The sequence below is a fragment of the Mastigoproctus giganteus genome, chromosome 1 (genome assembly GCF_048544385.1).
Source record: "Mastigoproctus giganteus isolate SK-2022 chromosome 1, ASM4854438v1, whole genome shotgun sequence".
NCBI lineage: Eukaryota > Metazoa > Arthropoda > Arachnida > Uropygi > Thelyphonidae > Mastigoproctus > Mastigoproctus giganteus.
In genome coordinates, this window is record NC_143575.1 from 255,040,105 (window position 1) to 255,055,732 (window position 15,628).

General features: G+C 35.5%; 1 protein-coding gene across 1 annotated transcript in view; it reads left to right on the plus strand.

Moving 5' to 3' along the window:
• Acadvl (Acyl-CoA dehydrogenase very long chain) overlaps positions 1–15,628 on the plus strand; it is a 136,460-nt gene that overhangs the window by 69,804 nt on the left and 51,028 nt on the right. The gene's annotated exons all lie outside the window — the stretch shown is intronic.

Here is a 15,628-nt window from a genome sequence, read left to right on the forward strand (position 1 = left end):
AAGTGAATACTGTAAATACTCATATTTACTGTACATCCTGCTACCATATTTTCAAGAGGGAAATTAGCTGTATATTTGCTTTGATATATTCAGTTGCAGAGTAATTTTTGTAAACAACAGGACTCATCAGAGACTAATTACTGTAGACACCCAGTTTCTCCCCTCAGCTAGAGATGCAGTAAAAGAGTATATCTGTGGAATGCCAATTACAAATAGCTGCCTCTGGAGGGGAATACAGCTACCATTTGTCAAGTGTATTACACTAGTTACAAAGTAAATTTTTGTAAACAACAGCACATGATATCCTTTCTTCAACTATAAGTTACACTTAGGATAGCAAAAAGTTTGGGTTTTGATGTAGTTTTCTCAAAACATGGTAAATTCTAGGGCATCAGAAATAAATATGCAGCAAGATTAGTAAATCAGTAAGACTGAAGTAGTGGCCAACAAAATAAAAAAATTATACAGTTGAAGAAAATTTAAAGATTATTGAAAGAATTAAGAGTGGCGAAACAAAATGCACTATATTTTGCATGTGGAATTCCAGAAGGAACAATCCGCGGTTAGATGAAAGAGGAATATAAAATGCATTCATTCATAGACCCCATAGAAGATGAAATACCTCCAAAAAAAAGTAAACTAGGTTTTGTGAAAACAGTAATGTGACCAATGCATATACAAGTGGTTTCTACAGAAGTGTAGTGAAGAAGCACCAATAAATGGGATAATTTTGAAAGCACAGTCGTTAAATTTCATAAGCTACTTGGTGTAGATGATGGCACATATAAAACTTCTAAATGTTGGCTTTGGAGATGGCAGGCTCATCGTGGAATAGTAGGTTAGTGTTGTAAGTGAATCTGCTTTTGATGACATTACAGCAGCAGCAGCAGCATTTCCTGAAGTGGTGCCTCCGTAGCCAGGTGGGCAGGAGCAGCAGTGCGTAGCACACACTTCTTGATTAGACCGGGGTTCGAGCCCGTGACCACCAAATACGAAGGATGCGGAAAGGTCAGGGAATGACCACCGCATATCCTTTGAGCAATATGGCCTTAGTTGCTAATGCTCCTAAAAACCAAATAACAACAGCATATCTTGAATTGCTGCATAATGTGATTCAAAATGGTGAATTTGCAGATGAACAGTTGTATAACTGTTCATCTGCAAATATATAACTGTGACGAAACAGAGTTACTATAAACTTCTCCCTGACAAGTCACTGGATATTAAAAAGACACCCAACAAAGCAGGCAGTAAAACTAACAAAGAGAGAATTACTGTATTACTGTGTGCAAACAAGGCTGAAAATCTCAAGCTAAAGACCTTGTACACGCTGGATATGGTAGGGGTACAGTACTTGGTGATGTAAAATTTACCACACACTACTATGACTCAGTACACGCTCTTGGAGCAACCCTCCTCGTTGAAATTCTTGAATTTTGTTCCATTGTTTCTAACACCCTTTCCTCAAAAAAATACAAAACAATTTGGCAGGAGTGAGTGAGTAAACAACTTTATTTTTTTTTGGTGCATGAGCAATTAAGGCTATGATGGGCCAAATCCAATACTTAAATATATTAAAAATGGCAGTAACCTACAAATGGGTTACTTTCAAAATGTACAAAGAGTTAAGAAGCAAAACAGGTGAAGAAACAGAAGTTTATATGTTGTGTACTAGGGATGAAATTGTGTTAGTAAAGTTGAAATCCCAGCGTTTTAAGTATGTCAACATGAAATCTCTACCTGTGATTTTTAAAAATAGCTCTAATGCTTGGATAACGAGTGACATTTTTGCTTCATGTTTGAAAGTGAGTTTGTACCATTGGTGAGGTGCCACTTTCTTTCCAAAGAACTTGAAGAAATGGCACTGTTACTGTTGAATCACTGTCCAGTTCATCCTTCAGTTGATGTCCTGAAATTGAAAGATGGCAAGATCAGAGTCGCATTTCTTCAAAGGAATACAACTGCACTAATTCAGCACTTGGATCAGGGCAATATTTGAGCCCTCAAAGCCTTAGTGAGTCTTGGTGAGCTACTTGCTGGTGTTGTGAAATCAGAAATTCGAGTTCTAGAATTTCTAAAAACATTAACATTGAAAGAAGACACGTACAATATTGGATTAGCATGGGAGGATGTAAGTCAACAAAATTTGAAAACTACTGGAAAAAATGTATTGGAAAAGATGCGACCACTAATAATAATGTTGAATTAGCAGCATTTTCAGAATGAGAAGCAAAGGCTGCATGGATTGAGATGGATGCAGAAGCTCCAGTTGAGCATTACCTGAGGAAGAAAATGCAGCCTCTGTGAATGGTGGGAAGACAATCAACAAACAGAAGACTAGTGACATAGGAGTCACTCAGAAGATAATGTGGATGACTCGTGTAAGGAAAAAGTAGCAGAAATTAACAAAGTGCTCGAAAACATTGGCAAGGTGATGACATGGCATACTCCTAGGTAAAGTAAAATGACTATTCTGTATACATGTTGTAGAAGTATACTAAATGTGTAAACAAATTAAACTAATTCTTAATATTTATGACATGCATTTTCAGATATCTTTGAATATAGTCAACTTTTCAAAAACATTAAAATGTTTGGTTTATTACCAAATTAAATCACCACACAAGGCAGTCTCAGACCTTCATCAAGGAAAGTCTACACCAGAAATATTGTCTGTCTGTCAAGAGGTTTGATAAAGTAATCCATTCTAGGGAAAGATATATTTTTAATATCCAAACTAAACTAAAGTTCAAGCACTGTACAAAAAGGCATTGCAAATTCTTTTTTTAAATAATTTTTTTATTTTATCATTTAACAATAAATAATCATATCTTTAATTTGGTAATAAAATATTTTTGAAAATTTGAATTTCTGAAATATAATTGAGAAGATTTGCAGGTTAGGAGTTAGTACAATAGTTAAGTTTTTGGTTTTAAAAAATAAAAAAAAAAAAAAAAAATGCATTTTCAAGGCAACTAAAAATATACCTAATGCTACACCAGTTTGGTCATTTTGACAAATATTTAGTATATTATCACAGTAAATTGTTGGTATAAAAAATTCCAGAATAACAAAATATTCAGTGTAATGAAATTATTTCCTTTCCTCTCCTCTCCCCTCCCCTGCATAAATTGCCACTAATGCATTTCAAACATCTATCCAGAGCCTCTATATCAAAGAAAATGAATCATCGTTATTGCTTCATCAGAAATAATTGTCTTTATAGTATGGTTTCAAACTGAAATCCCTACCAGACTACCCATTTTTGAGCCAGGCTGGAAAAATCTGTACAACACTCACCACACTGCCAGTCATCCATTCGGTATTTGTATCCAACTGATATTCGGAAATTTGAACGTTGCAGTAGACAAAGTTGTCTCATCGTGATGGGACAACATGATGGCTGTCTGCGGATGGAGCATTGTCTACTCAGCAAGCGAAGCTGAACATTCTGACTTTTTGCAGGCAGTAAATGTTTTTAATACTCATCATATATAGGGCATTTCAAAAATGATGGTCAATAATTTAAAGGGGAAAAGTACAAACTAAAATAAGCAAAAAAGTCCCCGTGAACATCTGGTCACAAATGAACTGTTTTCAAGATAATGCACATTTTCTGTTAAGATCCGCAACTGACTATGGGAACACTCTGGGAGCGTAGTCTGTATTGCTGAGACCTTGTACACGCTGGATATGGTAGGGGTATAGTAATTAGTGATGTAAACTTTATCACACACTGCTATGACTCAGTACACACTCTTGGAGCAACCCTCCTCGTTGAAATTCCTGAATTTTGTTCCATTGTTTCTAACACCCTTTCCTCAACATCAAGTAGGCCCAAAAGTTATGCTTCTTAGCCTACCTGCTCATACTCCATGTGCAAAGCACCCATGTTCTCTAAAGCTTTGATGTACCCTGATGAATGTCTGTTGGGCTGCCTTCGGCAGGGAAATGCTTCTTGGTACAAATGTGCAGCCTCGAGTGCACTGGCATTGGCTTTACCATATATAAAGCGCATGTCTGTATACTCTTTGTTGCTGTAACCTCTTTCCATGTTTACTATCCTTTGACAAATACTAGTATGCCTGCTATGTCTCAGAGCATTGAGAAAGAGGAAAAGGAGAGAATGAGCATAACCTAACCTAAATGAACAAGTCGGTGATGGATCCCAACTAGAAATCTGGAATATCTTGAAAATGATTCACTTAGGACCCATGTTTACTAGGCTTTTTTGCCATATTGTAGTCTGTACAATTCACCTTTAAATTATTGACCATCACTTTTGAAACACCCTGTATATTGGCTATGCAGCTTATGTGCCTTAAACATCCATAGTACACAACATATAAACTTCTGTTTCTTCACCTGTTTTGCTTCTCAACTCTTTGTACATTTTGACAGTAACCAATTTGTAGGTTACTGCCATTTTTAATATATTTAAGTATTGGACTTGGCCCATCATAGCCTTAGTTGCTCATGCACCAAAAAAAACTAAAATTGCTTATTCACTCACTCCTGCCAAATTGTTTTATATTTTTTATGCAAAAACATTTCATTTTAATGAATATCATTGTAACAACATCATTTTAGTACAAGAAAAATGCATCCCACTACAAAAAAATTAACTGTTGTAACAAAATTTTTAAAAGGAACATGTTTAGATCAGGCATTCCAAAACCAAACCTTGTGATGCCCTAAAATAATAAGTGAATCTGCATGATTTTGGTTTGTGTTGGACAAGAAATGAATGTCCCACCTACATTTAATAATTAAATTTTAATCTGTATATCAAATAAAGAATGATAGAACCTTACAAATTTATGAAATAAATCTATTTCATTGAAAATAAGGGAAAAAAATCAAATTTAAACCCAAGGCCAAATTTTAAAAAATATCATATGACTTCAGAAATATTACAAATATTTTGATATTTAGCATTAGCTGAGGTATGCAATGCAAGAAAGCAAGCTTATGCAGCATCAGCAAAAAAAAAAAAAAAAACCCTCCCATTTATTCACTCCAAATGCTTGTCTAGCTCAGCCTTAAATTTAAATAAGCTATCAACTTCCACAACAAGAGATGCCGACCGGGCTAGCCGGGTGGGTAAAGTGCTTGCATGGCAACCCAAAGGTCATGGGTTCGAATCCTACCTCGGGCTTGGATCAGAGTAGAAAATGCAAAAACCTTGGAAGGTGCAATATGGCCACAGAAGCCAATGTGCCAACAACTAACAAAAAAAAAAAAAAAAAAAAAGAAGAGATGGAAGTTTTGTTCCAACAATCAACTACCTGCTGGCTAAAAGCAAATTTCCACACATCTATTCTACAACTGCCTTTAATCAATTTGAATCTATGCCCTCTCACAAGGAAGAATCGCATCAGCTTACAGCTTGCCCAATCCATTCAAGGCCTTATACACCTCAGTCAGATTACCTCACGTGTGACTGTTCTCCAGGCACTGCAATTTGCAGAACTTAAGCCTATCTTCGTAAGAGCACCCCTTTGTTCCCCTCACCAATCTTGTTGCCCATCTTTGTACTGGTTCTAGCAACTCTACATCCTTCCTAAAATGAAGCCTCCAGACCTGTACATATAGTATTCAAGGCATGGCCTGACCATTGCCTTGTACAATGGGATAATCACCTTCTTGTTCTGCTAGCAAAATTCCTCTATATCATTGACAAGACTCCATGACCTGCTCTGTCTGCACTGGTCATCAAACTTCATATCTGACTGCACAATTACCTCCAGGTATTTTTCACTCTCCACTTCAGTGAGTGTAGTACCACACAGTTGGTATGTTTCTCTTCGCTTATTGCTACTCATATGTAGTACTTCCGGAATTCCCCTCCTTGAATAACTCCTCATGTGAATGTAGATGCAACATACTCATTCAGTTTGTCAGATGTCTGAGCAGCATCGACCACCAACATCAAGTGGACCAATGTGATTCATCCCTTTCTTTTTAGAGTTTACATAAGTAAAGAACACCTTGCTGTTTTTCTTTGCATCCTTTGCCAAAGATTTCTGGTACCTGCCTTAACCTCCTTTGTGACTTGATTACAGACTATCTTATATCTGCCATAGGCTTTTGTGTCACCTGATAAATTATATGCATCCCATGCATTTTTCTTCTCTGCCACAAGCCTCGTTAATTCATCTGACATCCATTTAGGCCTAAACCTAGAAATTTCTTAGTTTGTATGAAAAACCTAGTAGCCTCCAAGATTAAGTCCCTGAAGGCTTCCCATTTAGAATTCACTGTTGGTAACGTCATCAGTTGATCCCACTGTATAGAACTTAAAAACTCTCTGAGACCACTGTGATCAGTGTCACCCAGTGGTTGCTTTATCTGCAAATTATTCATGCATGAATAATCACTGCTAATAATTAGATCAAGAGTATTACTCCCTCTGGTTGCCTCTCGAACATGTTGCCGTAGAAAACAGTCCTCCAATAATTCCACAAAAGTCTTGCTAGTTTGCGAGTGACCAATCCACAAGTTGCAGTCAATCAATATCTGGAAAGTTAAAATGTCCCATTATAAGACATTCTGATTTACTGGCCCACTATTTCTCTGCACAATTGCTCATCATACTCATCAGATTCATTAGGCCTATAACACACACCTACTCTCATTTTTCCTTTCCCAATGCTTATTTCACACCAAACAGACTCAACACTGCATTGTCCACCAAGATCGATTGTATGCATTTCCTTAGATTTTAAGTGTTTCTTAATTAACAGCATAACCCCCCTCCCTTCCTGTCGTGTCTATCCTTCCTGTACACATTGTACTCCCCAAATTCCAATTCTGCACTGCTTATATCTGTGTGACACCACATCTCTGATATTACAACAATATCTGCCTTTGGTGTCTTGACTAGCACTTCAAGCTCATCAAATTTATTAACTATACTCCTAGCATTGGTGTACATGCAAGTATACATGCACCTGTTCCTACTCTTGGTTACCCTAACACAGCCCATGTATTTACTTGTTCTAGTGACTCCCAACAGTCCTGGAAATCTCCATTAACCTTGGTTTCCAGGCTGCTGCTCATTCTAATAGAAGCAGTGCAAGAATCACTTTTGCCTCTGTCTGCGGCCACTGTTAACCTTTTAGTCTGTATACCCCCCACCTCCAGCTAGCAGTTTTCCGACCCACCTAACAGTGCCTCAATAGCATCAGCAAATATTCTTGCACCCTTTCTATTTAAGTGTACCCCATTCCTGTAGAAGCAGTCTCTCCTGTCAACAAGCACAGACCAGGCTGAAAAAAATTCTACCCTTTGCGTAAGGCTCAATCTCTCCAGGGCCAAATTGATTGACAGGGCTCTCATCATATACTCCCTCCTATCATGTCTGGCCAGAATTGCAGACACTTTCAGTTTTAACCCTAGCTCTCGACTTTATTTCAACATTGACCTACTTGTTAATTAAATCTGCAGATCTGTTACTCTTAAGGTAAGGTGATTTTTTTTTTTTTTTTTTTTTTTTTACTAAGGTGTACAACAATATCACCTTTTGTACCCTTAAAAGATGATATCTGCTCTACAACCTCATCAACTTTTGCCACTGACAGACATACCCTGGTCCTGTTCCACCTATCCTCTTTGCATAATATATTCCCTGTCTCCCTGACAATAGTCACCAGCAATAACTAGTTCCTGTGGGACCAGCACATTCTGCCTCTGTGTTGCCTGATGCACAATAGTGAGCTCTGGCATTGAGTTGGGTAGCTGAGAGCTTGATGGATTCCTCATATTAATTTATTTGATGGCATCTACCATACATTTCAAACTCTCAAAAATTCCCATCAGAACACTGAGTTGGCACCTAATTTTTTCTTGAAACTCTAGGCATCTAGCACACAAAGACATCCTCCTTGGTTAGATCATGTCCTGTTCCAGAAATGTCCACAAACATTTCACATTTTGCACATTTTTTGAGACTTTGATGCATTGTTGAATCGCCCCTTTCGTTCCTCCTCTGAACCACAGCATTCCTGCTAATCTGTGATCGTTGCTTTGCAGTTCTAGTCTGGATCATGATTTCTGTTTAAATACAATTTAATTAACAATGAAATTTAATAAGATTAATAAATCTTATTGATTAATTGATAATACTATACTAAGCTTACGGATTCCTAATACAGTGCTACTTATTACACTATCTAGTTTTATGTTATACCTTACAATATCAGTTCGAGATATATGTTACACTATTTCATATCGACTACAACAGTTGGTAGCAAGTTCAACAATATTGGCGCCAACACCAATACGAGCAGTGAGTCGTAACTTACAGAAATCACTAGTTAAATTTAAGAAAATAAGGTAACAAATGCTACTAAGCCTATTTAATATCTTTGTAGAACACAATGCAGTATGTTAATTAACGAAGAATACAGTAAAAATATCAAAACTGTTTATCACTTTTCAGCAGCCGAAAATCTGCTCCCTTAATGTCTAGCAAATTTGGTGTAGCATCTGGCAATGCTGTATGATTTACCAACTAGTAGTTGATTTACCTGCCTTAATCTTATTTCAGTGATTTTGGAAGCAGCAGGGATTGTTTTCTGAGTTGCATATTTCTTGAAACATCCTGAGATAGAGGGTGGAGATTTGCCAGCATATTGAGATTGTTTGTGTGTGTGCAGCTTTGTGTAAGGAAGCCTGGTTGTTTCCATCACATCATATGCTAGTTGCACTTATTACAGTTTTATAAATTTCAAAATAGAAGAGATTACAGTTTTGTGATAATGTTTTTATTTTTTTCTAGCAGAACTATGTAAGTTTTTATTTCATAGAAAATAAAGTATAAAGCACACAATACTTCTAAATTTTTGTATGAAAAATATCATACAAAAAATATCAAATTGCATGTGTTTTCATTATTATTTTGGCATTTTTACAAGTGTGGCTATTAAATAACAAGACTGAGTATGCAACCACTACATACTGTGCCACCTGTGAAACAAAGGCACAGCTGTTGCCCTTGGACTTTTCCCTAGTTGTCTACCAAGTCACATTCCACTGCATTCATTTGCTTTGCATTGAGACAGTTTTCAATACCAAGTGTTTTTGCCTGAAAAGTGACTGAAAACAGAATCAAACAACGAATCAACCTCAAATTTTTAACAAAACTAAAAGAAACACGAACTGAAAGTTATGAGTTATTACATCACGTTTATGGGGACAATACTATGTCAAGAGCACACATGTTTGAATGACATGAAAGATTTTTAAAAGGACGAGAGAATGTGGAAGGTGATGAATGACCAAGCTGTCTGATATCTTTGATTAGAAGTTGTCACTTTTTATAATGTCCTTAGGTATTGATTAGAAGTGATCGTCATTTAAGCATTAGAATGGTTGCATCAGAACTCAGTATAAACAGAGAAACAAGACTATCAAAATCAAAAATGCACATGATTTCCCCAATAAGAAATTTCTTAACCAATGGATTGGCTGTGATAATCCCATTCCATGGCCTCCTTATTCCCAGGATATCACACCTATGGATTTTTTTTTTATTTGAAAAATATAAGCGATTTAACTTATACCTTTTTTATAGGAAGTTCTTCGGCTTGCCACTCACATCAAATTAATCCAATTAATACATTATATGTGACTAAATTTATGACTCTATGCCGACCGGGCTAGCCGTGTGGGTAAAGTGGATTAGAATCCCACCTTGGGCTTGGATCAGGGTAGAAAATGCAAAACTTTGGGAGGTGCATTATGGCCACAGAAGCCAATGCACTAACAAAAAAAAAAAAAAAAAAACACTATATTATGATTTAAAGTTGTTACTGTATACGGGTTTCTTAAAAATAATCCCTGCCAAAAGGAAGAGCAAAGTGAAGTCTATGTACATCAATCCACCACAAACTAAACCACCCAGCAATAACGGACAGGAAATTGAAGACAATTGTCAAATTTACTAAAATATTTTAGACTAAGCTTCTTAATAAGGACAAAGTTATTTTGGGATCGTCCATGCTCACAAGAAGTAAAGTGACACTTAACAATCTCCACTCTCTTTTATACTAATAATAGGATTCAATTTAGTGTACCGCAGCAAGATTATTTTTATTAACCAATGTAAATAATGTTATTTACACATCTGCATAAAGGTCCAAGAGTCTGAAATCATGTATGGTCTACGTACATTTATAGGCGTTAGGGTTTAACTTCATTTCAAGTGTTTCGGCTATTAGCAGTTTTGTATATTCATATTGTGTATTAATTTAACCTCATTAAAATTGGATTTTTTTATTTAACGAGCTGTGTGCAAAAAAATAAAGTAAAATTAGAATAAAATTAGTCTAATTTTAATGTTTATAAAATTAGTAGATTCTGCAGAACAAAAGGACTGAAGAAATAAAGCAATAAAAAAAATCTGCAAACGAAGGAGGCTGCATTAGCATAACCATCAATATGTAGCCTGGATTATAGCATATATAAAGTAAAATAGGAGGAAGGCAGAATGGAAAACAAAGAAACAAGAAGTTAAAAAAAAGTGATTAAACCAAAGCAGGGGAAAGAAAGAAAGAGAGAGAGAGAGAGGGAAAAAATTAGAAAAGAAGTACAGTGGAAGGAATATATATCTAAAATTTAGAATATTTAAATAAAAGGCAAATGTAGCTAAGATTACGAGAGCCAATAAATAAGTTTTGACTGGCACCCACCAAGGTCAAAAAATATGAAATATCACAGCAGAATACAATAAGTCAACCACAAATGTATAACAAATAAATAAAACAACTAAAAATAGAAAAACAGGTGACCATTGAGTCCATTCTCTTCAGAGGGCCACTAGACAACAATAGTTGTGCAAAATACTACATTTAAAATACAAAGATCAGCCCACCGAAGCAATAGACCCACACTATGGAGAATGGAGTAAAGAAATAAAACTGGGAAAGCTTAAGGACTTGCCAGACTACGAATGAGAATAAGATATAGATAACTGAATACTGAATACGAAAACTGAATATAGATGGCAGCAAGAGCATTGTAAAGCAACTAGCACTGACTACAGCTATGTAACATAGATATTAAAATTAGTAGACTGAAGCAATAAAAGAAATTGCTGCCATCTATATTCATTTTATTTCCTGTTTCATATCTATGCCTTACTCTCTCGTTGGCAGTCTGGCGTTGTGTTTCGTAAATGCTTAAGCTTTCTCGGTTTTACTTCTTACTACATTAGTGCGTCTATAATACGGGCCTATTGCTTTAGTTAGGGTTACCATCCATCCTCTTTTAACCGGATTTTTCTGAATTTTTTGTCTAAAATTTTTGTCCGGGTGGATTTTTATAAATTTGTCTAAATGTCCAGATTTTTATATTATACACTTTTTTTTTTTTTTTTTTTTTTTTTTTTTTTATGCAAGCTCGACGAAAACTACAGAGTTACGTTATACAGAATCTTTTTCAGAATAGGAGACAATTCTTCAATTCGAATTTCCGTGTTGACAGTTAGGCGGAAGACCCCCGACGACGCTCAGTTTAGTGCATTGAGATTGTTACCAACCCACTTCAGAATTTACGCACATATAAATTTTATATAGTCTAGCAAAAAAAATATATAAATTACAGGAATTCCAGCATGTCAAATAAATATTGACAGTTAGAGGGACTGTTTTCTCTAGAAATTGATTGCAGCATATGAAAACTTGGATTTGAGCTGTGTGCACACCAAACTGATCAAAAGTTGTGTACTGTCGACTAAATTTGGTATACTTATCAATGATCCAATCAAGAGGCAAACACTAGTTTATTTAATACCAAAGTTTGTTTTTTTTAAAATACTGTTTTTCACTTTAATTACAAAAATATTTATTATCCATCTCTATACCTGTAGATACTTTTCTGCAATTAGGTTAGTTTAGTTGTGAATGTAAAGCATAACCTAACCTTAATAAAATTTATGCTTCACTACTTACAATAAAAAATATTTATTATTATTTCAATTATAAAAATTAATATTATAAAGACTATACTTCCCCAAAAATGCCTAAAAGGAAGTGCATGTTTACAGAAGAGATTAAAAACAAATTTCCATGTTTTGTATATGGCCGAGAGGAATGGGAAGCTGAATGTAAAGTTTGCAGAATGGGGACATATGTTTCAGTAGCCAATAAAGGGGTTGGTGATTTGAAGCATCACATTGAAACTGAGAAGCACAAGAAAGCAGTTCAAGGTGAGGCCTCTTCGGGAAAGGTTACAGATTTTTTTGTCAAAGCTGTTGGTAAAATAGAATATGATCTGGCTGCTGCAGAGGGTACCTTTTGCTTTTCACACTGTTAAACACCACAGTAGTTACAAATCAATGGATTGCACAACTATCAAGTTAAAAAATGTATTTTTTGATTCTGAGATAGCAAAAAGATTTTCCTGTGCTAGAACCAAGACAAAGCCATTGTAAACTTTGTACTTGCAACTCATTCTCTTAATGTTACTGTAAAAACTTTAAAAGAAAATAAAATTGCATACTGTGGGGTCTCAACTGATGGAGGTAATCATGGTTCTGAAAAAAATAGTCCCATAATTATTCAGTATTTTGATGTAAATGAAGGAGGGTTACAAACAAAATTAATTGAATTACAGAAGATGCCTAACAAGACTGCAGATACCATTTCTACATATGTTAAAGAAACTCTTGAAAAAAATAGTTTGTGTGAAAAATGTATTGAATTCACTGGGGAAAATTGCAATACAATGTTTGGAGGACTGAGACGAAATGAAGGAGGGAATAATGTCTTTGCAAAATTAAAGAAATTGTTGCATAACAAGACTTTGATTGGAGTGGGCTGCCCTGCACATATTTTGAACAATTGTCTTCAGAATGCCTCAGAACTTTGGGAAGTTGATGTAGAGAACATTGCTTTTAAAATTTACCAGTATTTTCATAATTATACAGTCCGGACTGAAGAGCTTAAGGAATACTGTGAGTTTGTTGAGATTGAATATAGACAGCTCCTTTCTCACAGCAAGACGAGATGGCTTTCATTATTTCCAAGCATCACAAGGCTCATAGATATGTTTCCAGCTTTACAGGCTTATTTTCTGTCCCAAGAAAAACCTCCCATTGTGATTAAAAGGTTCTTTGAAAATGGATTTAGTGAGATTCATCTTTGGTTCATGCAATCACTTATGAGTGTATTCCATACACGCATACAACAAATTGAAAGGGAAAGTAACTCAGCTGCAGAAGTGCTAGATGTCTTAGTCTCAGTGAAAGAAATTATCTCGAAACGGTAGATCACAACTTCATGCCATTAAGAGTAAAGGAAATGCTATACAAAAACATGATGGACTTGTACTTGAATGTGAAAAATTTTCTAGTGATACAAAAAATCTGTATAGAAATTGCATGGAATATTTAGAAAAGTGAATCAAATGAATAATAAAGACTTTAAAAACATGCTTATACATGAAAAGTGGGCCAAATATTTTAGTAATTCAAAAAATATTGAATTCCATTCAGAATTGTTGAAAATTGCCCAGTTTTTCTTTGCAATTCCTCCTCACAATGCAAATGTAGAGAAAGTATTCTCTCTAATGCAAAGTCGGTGGACGAAAGAAAGGAATAGGTTAAATGTCAATTCTGTAAAAGGTATTGTTTTTGCAGTACAATTTCAAACATATGTCATGTGTTGATATTTGAGAGGCAATCCAGAGCTATTGAAAGAAATAATTTCTCAAGACAAATATGAATGTACTAATCCTAAACATCAGTAAATGTGGTTTACATTGTCTTTATTTTATTATTTGCATAATATATTTGTCCTCTTTTTTAATCCAAGATGAACTTTTTGTCCTCTTTTATTCGCCCCAAAATATGTAAATGTCCTCTTTTTATGAGTACTGTTTGCCAGTCACATTCCATTGTAATGATTTGCATTGCATTTGAAATGCAGTATTTTCTCCAATTATTGTTGTCTGTCCGGCGGCCCTCTGATGAGAATGGACTCAATAGTCGTCTGTTTTCAATTTTTTTTCTATTTTTAGTTGTTTTATTTATTTGTGATTCTTTATTTATCTGTTATACTTTTGTGATTGGCTTATTGTATTCCATTGTGATATTTCATTTTTTTTTTTTTTTTTTTTTTTTGGCTTTTGCACCATCAAGGTGAATGCCTGTCTGTATCTGTTATTTATTGGCTCGTAATCTTGGCTATATTTGTCTTTTATTTAAATGTTCTAAATTTAAGATACACATTCCTTCTGCTGTAATTCTTTTTCTCATTTATTTTCTCTTTCACTTCTGCTTTGGTTTAACTTATTTTTTTTATTTATTGTTTCTTTGCTTTCCTCTTTGTTTTTCCATTCTGCCTTCCTCCTCCTTTCCTTTTAACTTTACATACAGTGTGCACACATGCATGTGTCTCTTTTCACAAGTACAAGTCTTAACAATACCACCTACATTTAATTTGTGAATTTCTTTTTTTACATACAAATTGTATGGAAAAGAGAAATAATAAATACCGGATTTTTATTTGTCTGATTTTAATGAAATTTGTAATGGCATAAAGAAATATTTTTAAAAACGACCAAAAATAAAATTTCATGACAATCTGTCCATTGTAAGTCAAGTTGTTACTTTTGGATGGATGAACAGACTGAAGGACTGTCGGTCAGAGACAGGTGTGGTGAAGACAATAGTTTGCATGTGTGTGCACGAATGCACCTAAAAACGTGAGCAAATATGTGGAATACATAGGTAAAAACAGTGCAATGAGTGCATGGTCACTTGCCCACCTTTTTATAACTGATACAACAAAGCCTGCTTCCTTTCATTTCTTTATTTGTATTCTTCAGCATGGTTACTGTCTCCACTATGGAGCATTTTAAGCATATTGGAGAGGGATGCTTTGGATGTGAGATATTAGGGAAATACACTCCTTTTTCCTTTGCACATCACTGAAATTTCTGTCAAGGATAGTACAAAAAAATTTATTTTTGGTGAATGACAAGTTTTCTTAAAGTTACTTCCTCAATGTGGACATCTACATAGCAAGTGTGTGTGTGTGTGTGTGTGTGTGTGTGTGTGTGTGTGTGTGTGTGTGTGTGTGTGTGTGTGGTGGGGGGGTTTCTTTCGTATTGGCATCTTGGATCTAATGCCCTAAACCTGAGTTCTAGGCTGATGCAGTAGGAATCTGACGTGTATGCTGCACCTGTGGAAATCAAAAAGCAGGCTTCTGTAGTTGAGGAGCCCAGCTCCATGCTTCTGCTTTGAAAAGGTGGAAATTCTGGGATGACTTGCCCAGGATCATTCCCCTAGTGGGTTTACCTACAAGGTTCAACCTTAAGCTGATGCCATATCCTCGTTGTCCAAGCAACAGGATTCAGGCTGGTTAAGGTGCAAGTATGATTCTTGGGATAGCCTTGGTGTCTGGTTAAAAATGCATATATTACTTGTCAAGTAGCAGGTGTCACTTAGGGCTCTGTGTTGGGTGGGGAGATTAGGCACTGAACATATGCTTCCCAACCACCACAGAACCAAAAAGGTCTAAAGCTGAAGATATATCAATTCCAACACCTCAGTACCTGATCGTACACTTGACTAGTGAAAAACCCATAGTGGAAAATTGCTTCTTCTAGCAACATTCTCGTA